The 14,549-nt window shown below is 32.7% G+C and overlaps 1 protein-coding gene and 1 pseudogene across 3 annotated transcripts in view; one reads left to right on the forward strand and one right to left on the reverse strand.

The window, feature by feature from the left end:
• Positions 1 to 14,549, forward strand: part of Ccser1 (coiled-coil serine rich protein 1) — a 988,234-nt gene that overhangs the window by 189,548 nt on the left and 784,137 nt on the right. The gene's annotated exons all lie outside the window — the stretch shown is intronic.
• Positions 4,291 to 7,239, reverse strand: LOC125619779 (annotated as a pseudogene).

Consider the following 14,549-nt stretch of genomic DNA (forward strand, 5'->3'; position numbering starts at 1 on the left):
GCACTACCATAATAAATACTACAATCACTTTTTGTGACTATCTGCTTATTATATAACTAGATCTGCATTAGGTGTTTTATATCCAATATATTTATTGAAAAGATAGGTGACGTTATCTTCATGTAACTCATTTTGCAAATGAATCAGCCAAGTAACATAAATTATCAAAAAAGCCGTAATATATGATATACACTAGGAAAGTGTGTTCTTTATTGAAGGGGGACAGGACCCTTTAGCACAAGATTGTCACCATGTGTTCAGGGGAGCTAAGCATTTCAGGATTTTAGCTTTTTCAAAAGAATTTAGATATGTGGATTTTTACTTTAAGTATTCCTATATTTAAGGATGGCAATTGAATTGTGTTTGTTTGTCTGTTTATTTTTACTGTAAAACAAATCAAATGTAGCCCAAGGGCTGCCACTCTGCCAGGTCTGCTGTAGGAGACTTTGTAAGTGAATGGTGCCAAACAGGTAATAAGTAATAAAATAGAATTCTAGCCACATCTCTCTGGGTCCACCACAGACCTTTTTCATCCAAGGTGCTTTCTGGCCTCCATACTTGTCTAAGTACTACCATCTCCTTTCTATATTCACATTTCTAGGCATCTGAACATTTCTAAAGTCATGAAATTAAATTGAGTATTTTCCAAATTTAGCTGCCCCCCTCTTTTATCAATTGTTCTTTATTTTCACAGATTCTAACTACTGAGATGGTAAGAAACTCTTAGGAAATTTGTTGGGAGGTGATTTGGGGATCACCAGCTATGGACAAAAAAGGGGAAAAGCAGGATTAAGCAGAGGGAAAAGTTACACTGCATTGAAGTTTTAACAAAGTCCTCTGAGATCGGAGGGGAGCTTTGAAATTAGAATAGACCAAAGTGGGGTGGAGGACTTAAGTTTTTTGCACTTGTATTAACAAAGGGTGGGATTTGCTGCCCTGGGCAGGGTACCTGGTTCAGATGGTTTTGAAGATGACTGGTGGCTAAAAGTTTTCTACCAGCCTATAATGATATGCCCTTGCATAACAAGAATTTGCATATAAAATAACTTGTGATTCAGATGACCTCCATTATCCTATCTTGTGTGGGAGAGAGCTGAGGGAAGCAGAGAAGGAAAATGTAAGCCATCTGCTCTTGAGGAAGCCTTGAGTCCATGGGGGCATCTTTGATATCTCAAATATTCTCAGAACCAAAGCTGTAAATACCAACAATGAAACTGAGGAAATGGATATGAAATAACCAGAAATTTCTGGCATTGTGGCCACTGTATTGGGAGTGCCTGCCAAACACAGAATTCAGGATTGCCCTCAGTACTCAGCCTGGCCAGCACAACTTTATCAGTTGGCTCCAAATGGCCAGAAAAGGATGGACCCTTGTGGGTTGGCTGCAAAATGATTAATGGTTTTATTTTGTTTTACAGAGATTATTAGCTGTGTTTTACTACTCATTATAAAGATGATATGCTTGGTCTGCGTCTCCATGTGCCCCTAATGGCACTTTGTTGGGATTTTGAACTGTTAATAAAATTCATGATTTGTTAAAAATTAATCATCTATTATTCATTCTCCACATTATCAAAATAAATTTCTTATATGGTTTTAAGTTATTGGCATCTTTACTTTGAACAATATTAATGCTGTTGTAAATATCTAACTACTTTATCAAAATACTATAGTAAGATTCTTTTATTTAGATGAAGACTGAAAATGTTTTTAATCTGTTTTATTTCCAGCTATATAAAATTACTTCTGATTGTTTAAAAATCCTTCAGAAACACAAAACAAGACTTCAAATCATCTGTCTGGTAACTTTTAATGTACCAGGAATTAGACAGTTGTTCAGTGTAATTCTGTCATACTATGTTAATTAGGTTAATAGTAATATGTTCTTTCTAGGTATTCTCAATTACAATTTTTTCAAATTGGTATAAAGATGGTCAAGGTATATTTCAGAAAATTTCTGATATGGACTTTCACTACATGATATACAATAAATAGGTCATCACTTAGTTTTCATAGATCTGTTCAGAAGCAGAGAACAACTCTCATTTTCTTCTGATCATTCCTATTTCCTGCCTCAACTCTGCCAGATCATTTCTATTCCACACAACTCTTAGTGGCCTTCCCAAATTATTAATTTAAAAGATACTCACCAATACATTGACTGAAAACGAAAAAGCTCATTTGTGGATTCTTCCCTTGCTTTATGGGTTATGACACCCTAGAGAGTCACACAAATCTTCATGATATCCCAAGTGTTAACTTTAATGTTTGTATCTTTAATTTAGTTGAAAGATGTGTAAAATCTCATATAGTTCAATAGTTCCCTCTTGGCTAAACATATAAAATTGGGATTAAAGCTTGCTATACCAATATATATCAACCATAATATATACCCAATAATTTATTTTCATATCCGTATTTCTAGATTGTACAATGTGAAAGAGCAATTGATATTTTTCCCCATGAGACTTATTTGTGACTGAATCTTACTTGTTCAAAGATGGTCTTGATATCCACATTTCTTCTGTGTTACCCTACTATTTGAAATAGTTTACACATTAAAATAAATTCATCAAAGAACCCCTGCCAACACAAATACCAGGAGGACAGTAGTCAGAACATATTGATGTCTATAAACAGTATTTTCCTATGTTTCCAGTTTTTTAGAGTTCCTTACTTTCACTTTATTATTTCATAATTGTAAAATGATATTATTGATAATGATCACCATACATAGAAAGGGAATTGGCTGTGAAGATAAATTTAAAATCATACCGTTTTGAATGGGGCATATTTTCAAGTGGTTTCTGACAGAGTTGCTATTTAGCATTACTCATGACTTTGACATTCCAGACTTTGACATTCCATATTGGTTGCTCATCAGTTTGGACTAATCCAGTCTCTCCAAAAAAAATTCACTCTGAATATTCCATTATATTAAGCAGAATTAAAAATCAAAGGAAGGACACATTGTGAAGCATATTTTAATATTGAAGTTTGCATAAATACATTATGTACCTCACCTGCTTGCAAAAAAAGGAAAATGAGTAGTTAAAATATGATACAGACATATTTTTAAAATGATATAAAGATATTTTCTAAGTTTGGAAGGAATATTGATAAATTTACCCAAAATTCAAGGCAAAGATAAGTTCTGATAACATTTAAAGTACAATTGCATTTAAATTAGTACTATAAAATGAATAATATAGTTAAATGTCATATCCTATATTTCTCTGAAAATTTACCATTTATGAAAATTGTTCATAGTGTCAGCATTTTATAATATAATCCAATAATTATTATTTTTCTATATCTATATTTATTAAATAACTTGATTATTTATCTACAGTAGTCACCTGCTTTTATGTGAGTACTAAAATACATTTTAGGCCAATTGATTTCATATTTCATAAACCACCATGTTTGATGCCATTTTGCTTGTCTTCCTGTACCCCTTAGAAATTGCCTAAAAGGCTTTACACTATGGAATGAATGTTTACCAAAGAAAGAAAGAAATGCTACCTAAGCAATATTTTAGAGAAATTGATGATTTCTCTTCTTCTTTCAGTACTAATATTATTTAAAGCAAACTGGTCTCGTATTCTGATGAAATATTATTTCTCATTTTTAAAAAATGAGTATTGCAGCTGTTTGGTTCATTTATGTTTGCTCTATGCTAAGGTTTGTATATGAAGTATCCCCCACTGATTGAAGCTGAAGGCTTGTTGTACAATGCAGCAGGTTTAGACTTAGGACCTTCCAGAAGGTAATTGGATCATGAGGCTCTGATCTCATCAATGGATTAGCAAATGTAGGTGTGGGGCCTAGTTAAAGGAAATAGTCACTGGAGGTGCATCATGGACGAATGTATCTTGTCCCCCAGTTCATATTTCTCCCTCTTACTGCTTCTTGGCTGCCATGCGGTTTCTCCACATGCTTCTGCCATGATGTTCTACCTTGCCTCAGGCCAGAGCAATGGAGCTAGCCAATCATGTCTGAAACCTCTGAAACTCAAGAGCATAAATCTTTTCTCTTCTCAGTTTTTTTTTTCCTCAATTATTTTTTCCAGCAATGAAAAGCTAATAGATTTTATTTTATATTTGGTATGGAAGACTTAAACTTTATGAAATACTATCTCTATGAATTTAAATAATATTATAATAAATATATAAAATTATAAGTCAGCAAGCAAAATTTAACCTTTATTTAATTTTAAAATTATAAATATTATTAAAATGACACCATTTAAACTGAAGGAATACACTTATTTTTTTACTAAATTTTAATTAAATCTTTAAGGGATTCAAAACATTGTTAAAATACATTTAAAAAAGTAGATGATTAAAAAAAAAGGCATTGTGAAAACAAGAATAGAATCTTTTTCCTGTATACAAGAATTCAGCATAACACCTGATGTATAAAAGGTAACCAATAACTGTCTTTGGATTATAATTACACAAAGGCAGTTAATAAATGACATAATGATAAAATATCTTTTAATGAAATGGAGTAATAACATTTCTAGTATTTTCAAAGATCTTTTTACCAGATTATTTCCATCAAACTACAGCTACACAATAATATAATGTAATAATTTCTCTATTTATATAATTATTAATGAATGTTTAACTCTCTTAATGGTCAGGGATTTACAAAGGAGTGTGAATGACTTGATATAATCTGGTGAGGTATTTTTGTATCTAAAATTTAAGATCCTCGGTTATACCATTTTCTCTCCAAATGTCTTCTGCCTTTTTTTTTCCTTTCCCACCTCCATTACTCATAATTTTTTTCTTATTCCTTTCACTTCTGTCCATTCTCTTATGAAATTCCTTCTGTGACTTGACTTAGTCTCCTCTGGCCAGTGGTATCATAGCCATGCTATAGTAAACAAATTACATTACTGTAATAAATGCTGATCCAAACTCCACTTGTGCCCTCAATGACACACCAGATTTTTTGTATCTAATCATTTTCTTTTACCTTAACAAATAAGAAAAATATACTACAAATATTCACTTATCTGATACTCTTCTATTTTTCACCTCACTTTTAATCCTTGTGGGTTTGGGAATATCTCCATTTGACTAATAGATTCTAGTTATTTACAAATAATTTCATTCACTCTGATTCTCCTTTTTATTTCTAATTTTCAGGATAGACAACATTTTTTCTTAATAGAGTGATAGTCTTTACTTTTTCTATATATATTTATTTGCTCTTTATATAATTTGTAGGAGATTTAAGTCTGTATATTTAATAAGTTATCAATGTGTTTTATTTTTTAATAGTAGATTTAGGTTTACAGTAAAATTGGGCTAAAGGTATAGAAATTTCTTATAAATCTCTTTGTACTACATATAGCAGCCTCCTCAACATCCCACAACAGACTTATGGTGTTATAGTCCAAACACCTGCATAGACATATCATTATCACATGGGTTCCTTTAGGGTTCACTCCTATATATTCTGTGGGTTTTGATTAATGTATAATGGCATGTAATAACATCGTGGTAACATGCAGAATAATTTCACTGCCCTAAGAACACTCTGTGCTCACTTATTTATCACTCCCCTAACCTCTAGTGACTACTGATCTTTTTATTATCTCCACATTTCTTTTGTAAATGTCATATATAGTAGTAGGTGGTATACAGTCATTGAGTAGTTGGAGTAGTTGTAGCCTTTTCAAATTTTTTTTCATATTTATATCTCCTCCATTTCTTTTCATGACTTGATAGCTTATTTGCTTTTAGTGCTGAATGTTATTCCATTGGCTCAATATATCACATTCAATTTATTTTTTCCCCTGTTAGAGGACATCTTGGTTGCTTCCAAGTATTGGCAACTATAAACAAGCTTCTATACCATGCATTGGCACAGTTTTGGGTGGACATAGGTTTTCAGCTTTTTTGTTAAACATCAAGAACATGATTTTTTTTTTACTTCTATGGTTAAAGTCTATTTTGTATGAAATTGCCAAACTGTCTTTCAAAAAAGCTATATTATTTTGTATTTCCACCAGCTGTGAATATGACACTCTGTTGTTGCATCTCAATATTTACTACTGACTTTTAAAAATATTTGTATTATATTTTCAAGAGGTCTTTCTGGACCACTAACTGCAAATATAGCAAAGCTCTTTTTCTGAATTATGTTTCTTCAGAGAAGAATTAACTGTTTAATTTGACAAATATGTTTTCTGTCATTTCATATGTACATCTGAGATTCCATGTCTTTGATAGTATATGATGATGCTATTAATACTGTTACTGTTATCAATAGCAATAAGAATATCAATATTCATTGCCTTGGTGTGAAGCTATATGTTTACAAAAACTTTCAGTAAATTCGCATCTTATGAGGAAATACTGTGGTATAATAGGAAGAAATGAACAGAGAAAGTCAAACATGGATTAGACTTTTAGTACTTTTTTTTTTCCTTTTGAGAGCAGGTACTATTTATTAGCTGACCCGATTACAAAAATACCATGGGAACTACCTTACTTCATCCTTCTAATGAGTGTTGATGGGTTCTTTTCTGTTGCCAGCATCCGCTCCTTCAACAAAATAGGTGGTCATTTTTTTCATTCTGCCTTGTGAAGAAGATAATTTGAAGGACCAGAAAAAGTTATTTGCTCCTTTTAATAATTTTTTGAAAGTGTAGTTCTCTTGAATCAGATTCCGCATGCAAATAATGCCATACTTATGAAGAGATCAATCCATCAAAGTGTTATCTGTCACGGTAATCTGTTTCTTATTGATTTTGCCATATCTACACTTGCAGATTAGTTCATTCATGGACTTTAGATTCAGGTAACCCCATATAGTATGTGTTTCTGCATGTTAACTAAAGCCTGCTGAGCTTAACAAAGGTGATATTGAGGGTATGGGGAAGGCAAAGCTGCAACTCCTAATGGTCTTTGGGCTTATACCATTGATACCTCTGGTCCTGATGACAATTGCCAATTTGCATTCTGAAGGTACATAGAATTTGCCAACTTTTTTTTTTTGCCATCCTAGACATTTGAATCTCGGTTCTGTACATCTGCCTATATTCTTTGTGATAGTGCTTGGCTTTTTCATAGATTTCATTCTCTTCCTCTTTGCCTTTTAAAGCGCCTTTAGGCAAACTGCATTCTCAAAAACTTTACCTTTAGCTCTGCAAAATTCATTCACAGTTTCTTAAGGGTTTCTGGCACAGCAGGAACTTTTCTTCTCTTCAGCACCCTCCATAGTTCCAGCCCAGAAAAAGAGCTTATATTACTTTTTACAATAACATCCAAGACCAATACACTCTCTTGTAATTTACAAATAAAAGACAAAAATGACTTGAGAAAATACAACAATTAAGAATTACTATATGACTCTCATATTAGCTTTTAGTTTTTCCATACCAAATTAGAACAAATTGCCTTCAAAAAAAGAAATATATTATGCTATTTCTCTTAGGGAGTATTAACATAGGTCTCTTAAAGGACCAAATTTAAGGTGTGAACAGAGCTGTTTTCCTATCTGAAGCTTTAAGGGAGAATCCATTTCTTTTTTTTTAATAGCTTAAGGCTGTCTGCATTCCTAGTATCACAGCCATTGACCTTTGTCAAGGCCAACAAAGGCAGATTGAGTCCTTTTCATATTATGTCACTATGGCCCTAACATTTGCCCACTGTCCAATTTTAAGGATACATATGATTACACTGTGTCAATGAGAATAATCTCCCATCTGAAATTCAGCTGGAAATCAATCTTAATGGCATCTTCAAACTCAATTCCTTTTGCCACATAACATACCTTATTCACAAGCTTTAGTTCTTAGGACAAGGACAAGGACATATTTGGTGGCCATTGTTCTCCCCACCTTAAGTGTCTAGGAAAATCCCAACACAGACTGTCAATAAATGGAAGGTATACTTATTCATTCAATAAAATCTGTAATAGTTTATTTTGGACATATAATTTAAATTTTCATGAATTATGTAACACAAAGGAAATCTGAAGTTAGACAAGACATTTATTGTGTAACTTATGAAAGTTATAAATATTTTCCTTTTCATGATTGCTCCTTTGCTTAATGGAAAGCTAATTGACTAATAGTTTTTAGTAAAGGAAATAAATAACACACTTTGTAATTTATATTTTTCAAATATAAAACTATAAAAAGATGGCAATGCTTACTTTTGATTTGAGGCCAAATAGAAGGTTAAAAATTTTTTACATGCCAAGTAACATGTTTACTATTATTCAGGTCACCATGTTTTTATAAAGAAACTGAGATACTCAAACTAATATTTCAAGATCTTTGTTTACTTTATTTAATTGCAGGTCTAGTATTCTTATAATCATTAGTTGTTTTGAGCAGTGCAGAGGTAACAACTAAGTGTTCTTTTTTCTGACTTTTAAAAAATTTCCAAAGAGAACAATTATTGTACAAAATCAAAAAGTGGTAAGGGCAAAACTCTAGCTTCCGATGGCATAAAAATCACTGCTTTCTTTCAGTTGGGATTCTTGATCTCATTAATGGCCTGAAATTGCATGAGATGCATTTTCCATTTAGACAATTAACTTATTAATCCACTTCATGTGGCATCCGTTTGCTCATATATAATTTTTCAGAAAGATTATTCATACCTCCTTACACTCATGGCTCCTTGCTATTTTCAAATGCAATGTATAATTACTAGAGGATAGAAAATACTAAAATAAAGCACCTGGAGGAAGTTATTGGCCTTTGGAAATGAAAAATCACACACAAATCGTTTTGTAAACCTCTGAAACTCAGACATTGAGGGATAGTATTTGAATAATTCATTTTCTAACTCAGTGCATAGCATGCTTAGACTTTGGTGAAATTTGGCAAATGAAGACTTTCCATGGAGGACAATTTCATTCACAGCAAAGAGGTGTTTCAGAAGAAGATGACTAAAGTCATATAGAGCTCTGTAAACTGAATTATTATACAGGTCTCCTCTCTCATTCCTTTTTCTCAGTCAGGAGAAAAATGCACACTTAAAAATAAGATAAAATAGAAAAGATTCACTGGAAAATGTATTTGACTTACAAGTGGGATCTAAGATTTAAAATAAATATCTTGCTCATGTGGGCAAGTGAGTTCTAATTAATTGTGTATTTTATTTATAAGGACTAATTAGAAATACCTTTTAATTCACACCCCTTCATTGAAAATAATTCTAAAATACTTTAAAGTTACTGTCTGACCTGTAAAAATCTGCTTTGATATCTTATACAATAAATTTGACTATATGTTCAATCCAGAATCTTTAATTCAAATAGGTATAAAATATAAAAAAATGGTTAATAAATATGTAGAGAAGTAAGCTTATCTATACTGTATACTGTATATAGTTTGTAATACCTCAAGATTACCCTTATCAAGCCTCAGAGTGTTTTAGTGAGTCAGCACTGATCTGTAACAAAAGTAAAGAAAATTCTTTAAATAAGTTTGTTATAAACACATATAAAAGATAAATTATAATCTTCCATGCAAAGGAAAATAAAACCTGTTAGTAGGCCAATTCAACCATTTATTTTCTTAGTACGTGTGAGAAATAGAAAGTCTGGTGGTTGATTTGCAGAATATAGTGTATGTAGCCTTAAATGTAAAATTGGAATATAAGAAGGGCGGCCAGAGGGAAATTAGAGCAGAATGAAAAGTTACACAATAGCTCCATAGCCTATGGATTTCTTTAAATAACCCAATTAGCCTTTTTTGAGCTTCCCAATCTTTATCAAATCATAGCCATTTAAACTATCTCCCTTTCCTTTGTCCTCCCTGATTTTACAATTAGCCAGTCATGTAGATTGAAACCCCAAGTTCCTCCCAGGAGAGCAAGGTGCAATGCTCTGTTAGGGATAAAGACTAACACAGGAGGACTGCCCCTGGAGTGTGCTTGCTTACCAGACTGTGTTTGAGCACACCCTTCTGCAGAAGGAAATTTTGCCTTGCTGAGCTACTTCCCAGTACATGTCTGAATCCTTATGAAACCTTGGCATTCCTAACAATACATTCAATAGGAAGAAATAATGATGAGAAAATCATTGTTATACAAAATAGAAAAGAACATAGTTGAGATTTCTTTGATTAGGGTCTGCTTAATTTGAGCCTATATTTAGCTAAGAAGAGACATGCACATATATATTCATTGCATAATTATTTTTAGTTATTTATTTAATAAGCATCTGAAGAACTGTCAAGAATTATTTTGGAGAACTTTTCTTTAATGGAAATAATTTAGATGATGAAAACAAAAATTATTTATCTATTTCCCGCTCTGTGTGTGACCTTGATCAAACTATTTACCTCCTTTCCAGCCACAGTACTTTGTTCCTCAGTTTATTCATCTGAAATTTGCAATTGGAGTTCAGGAATAGAGCAGAAGGTATTCCACAGCTTGGGTCTTGGTTTTGGAATTTAGCCATTCATTGGCATGTTTGCCTTGCCTGCTAAATGGTACAAAATGCATTTGCATAGGAATTGAATGGTCCCTTGAGAGGGAAGGCATTGTAAGTGAAGACAGAATTAGGCAAAAAAAAAAAAAAATAAAACTTCACATCAGTACAAATCTTTAACATTTATGGGGAAAGAGTGATTCTTTGTAACAAAGTTTTGACAAACTCTGTGTGTGTTAGTGTACATGTTGTTGTAGGAAGAAGGGTTGATGAATTTGGGGATTTGATTCTGAGAAGGTTTTTTGCTTTCTTTTAATGTATAGGAAAATCACAAAGATTCCTTTAAAAAAAATCTGTATTTCTACATGAGTTGGTAGCCTAGAGTTGAAAAATTTTGGGCTATCTGTATGATTGATTTATGTCTTAGTATAAAGGTCCAAATGAACAATGACAATAGAAACACATTGTAAACTCTTTCAAGTAAATGTTAAAATATGTCTATCAATAAGTGAATTCCACTGCACAAATACAGATCTGATTTGCCTTTTACCATATGTATGAAGTGAACTCAACCCTTGACAGCATTTTCTTCCATTCTATTCTCTTAGCTGTGTACCACTTGATCAAATAACTGTAATTCAGATTTAACAAGAGTCTATATACAGTCTGAATATTTGAAGAAATTCAGGTATTATTATGTTGATGATAATGTTCATACTGTAAAACATCAAGAGTTATGAGAAAGTTTATCCAATTACCTAGTTAATTCATACTTAAGAAAAAATAGATTTTATGTGTGTGTGTGGTCTATGAAAAAATTGATGAACAAACTCACTATTTTTAATTCTTGAGGCATTGCTTAGATTCATGTGCTGACACTAGTTCTCTGAAGAATAATTTTTAATAGCATTTCTTAGTTCTCATATACATTTAGGTGTTTTATCATATTGATTTTATGTTTCATTCTGCTTAACAGACCCTAATTTTCTTTATTATACCTTATGTTAACCCTACCAATTATACCTCCTCCTATTGTTTTGTGATTCAATTAATTATATTACATTCATCCACATTTTTAAAATGTGCAGATATGAGCCAGACATAGTGGCCTAATGCTTCTAATCACAGCTACTTCGGAGGTTGATCCAAGAGGATTGAAAGTTTGAGGCTAGCCTGGAAAATTTAAAAAGGGCTGGGGTGGGTGGAGTTGGGATGTAGGTCAGTGGTGGAATGCCCCTGATTTCAATCCCTAGTAAAACAAACACACACACACACACACACACACACACACACACACAAAATTGGCAGGTATGTTAACTGAACTAATGTGTAATTTTGTATATGCTCAAAAATATTTTTGTAGCTATTAAGGGGAAAAATATGTTTTCCATCAAATGTGCTAAAATGTTAGCCTATCTCTTAGCAGCGACTGAAACTCTAAATAATTTTTTTTTCAGAGAAATATCCTGAGTATTGATTTTCAGCCAAGCTTGTCTCTATCTTAAAGGTCAAAATTTTCAAACGAGAATAACTTTTTATGTGATTTCCTAGCACATCTGTTTTTAGTTTCAGCTAAATATAAGAGGTTAAAAATCAACCATGGATGAAAATATTCAAGGAAAAAAATCAGGTTTCTTTTTCCAAATATCAAAGGGGAGTCTTGCAAATGTTAAGTAAAAATATTTTAGCAATAAAATGTAATACATCTTCTCTTTAGAATATGTAGCAATTTAATTTTAATTGAAATATGTTATTTTCATCATTCATGCCCAATAAGATAACACATACCATTTAAGAGAAAAAAAAATGAATTAAGATTACGAGTATAGCTTGGTGTGTTGGGGCAGGCCTGTAATCCCAGCTGCTCAAGAGGTTGAGAAAGGAGGAGCACGAGTTGGAGGTCATCCTGGGCAACTTAGCCAGACCTGGTCTCAAAAAAGTAAAACAAATAAATAACTAAAAAGAGTTGGGGAATAGAGCTCAGTGGTAAAGCACTTGCAAAAAATGTTCCAAGTCCAGCGTTCAGTCCCCAGTACCACACACACAATAAAAAGATTATACTTTGGAAATGGTGTCAGATTTCATTATGGTACACAGTATTGTAAGATGATGGACAAGGTTTCCACTTTTTTGATTTATGTAATTTCCTAGAACTATGAATATAATGGCTTTCTGTGAGTAGGTTATATTATATAGCAAAAGTGATTTTGCATAGGTTTATGAATTAGTGTCTAACCATTTTCCTTAAAATATGAAGATTGTCTGGTGTTCCTTGATCTCCTCATTGAGAGCATATAAATCTGGGGTATAGGTTAGGGAAGGATGAAATCAGACTAGAATTCTAAGAATGAAGATTTGTCATGCCTTTTCTACTTGAAGAAGAGAGAGGCTATATGCTAAGCAATGAAGGTACTCTAGTTACTGGAGTCAGTGAGTAAGTGATGATCTTCCTTACTTCAGTCTCATGGAAGCTAACTTATAAAACCACAGTGACCATGAGAGTAAATTTTTTTGCCTAGTAACTCGTAAGATATCCCTGCTTAGCTGACACCTTGATTTAGTTCTTACTATGCTTTCAATAGAGAGCCCACCAATATGACAGATTTCTGACTTATAGAATTGTTACTCAAAAATGGTTGGTATTGTAAGACAGTAAGTTCTTGGTAATTTGTTTTTGTACCTTAGAAAACTAATGTGCTTCCTATAAGTTTAAAAAACTGTTATGTAACATAGTATTTAATAACATTTTAATATAAAAATTAAATGTGATTAAATTAATCAAAATCATACAGATACAAATATATCAGACTATGGAGTATATATGTTGCCATGTTTTCAGTAGATTTTCTTTTATTGGTGCATTATAATTATACATAATAATGGAATTCCTTGTGGTATATTCGTACATGCACATAACATAATGTAGTCAGTTTTATTCCCCAGTACCACACCTTTCTCTTTACTCTTCCCTCTTCCCCGATCCCCATTCTATATTATTCTGGTCTCCCTTCTATTTTCACAATACCCCTGTCTTCCCCCCCCTTTTTCTTCTATTTTCCACATATGAAAGAAAACATATGGTATTTCCTGAACTTTGAGAGTCCTAGTGAGGAATTCCTTGCCTGTGCCTATATATTAGAGTGTTGATCCTATTTTTTCTTCTACCAGTTGCAAAGTTTCTGGTCTAATTATAGGCCTCTGATCCTTTTGAGTTGACTGTGAAGGGTGAGAGATAAAGATCTAGTTCCATTTTTTTTTCTATATAAGAATATCCACCTCTACTATCATCATTTTATTTTTAAAGGCTATGTTTTCTCCATTGTATATTTTTGGCATCTTTGATAAGAATAAGATGACTGCATCTCTTTGGGTTTGTCTCTTTGTGTTCTATTCTGTTCCATTTATTTGTTTGTCTGTATTTACACTGGTACCACACTATTTTTGTTACTGTAGTTCTATGTTAAAATTTAAAATCAGGTATTATCATTGTGGTGGGACTGCTAATTGGTGCAACCACTATGAAAAGCTATATGGAGATTTCTTAGAAAACTTGGAATGGAACCAGCATTTGATCTAGTTATCCCACTCCTTGGCTTATACCCAAAGGACTTAAAATCATCATATGGTGATAAAGGCACATCAATGTTAATAGCTGCTCAATTCACAATAGCCAAGTTATGGAACCAACCTGTGTGTCCTTGAACTGATGAATGGATAAAGAAAATATGGTATTTATACACAATGCACTATTACTCAGCCATAAAGCATAATGAAATAATGGCATTTGCTTTTAAATTGATAGAACAGAGAATATCATTTTAAGGGAAATAAGCCTGCCCCCCCGAAAAAAAAAAAAAAAAACAAAGGCTGAATATTCTCTCTGATATATGGATGCTAACCTGCTTACCCAAAACAAGGGAGGATGGGGAGGGGAAGTATAGAAATCCATTGGATTAGACAAAGAGGAAGGAAGGGAAGGGAGAGGGGAGAGAAGAGGAAGGAGAGGAGAATTAATCCACTTTCCTAGCCTTGTATTTGAATGCACAACCAGGGTAACTCCACTTCACGTACAACCACAAGAATGGGATCCTGAATAGAATAAGTTATGCTCTATGCATGTATATTTTGCCAAAATATAT

The sequence above is a fragment of the Marmota marmota genome, unplaced genomic scaffold (assembly GCF_001458135.2).
Source record: "Marmota marmota marmota unplaced genomic scaffold, marMar, whole genome shotgun sequence".
Classification (NCBI taxonomy): domain Eukaryota; kingdom Metazoa; phylum Chordata; class Mammalia; order Rodentia; family Sciuridae; genus Marmota; species Marmota marmota.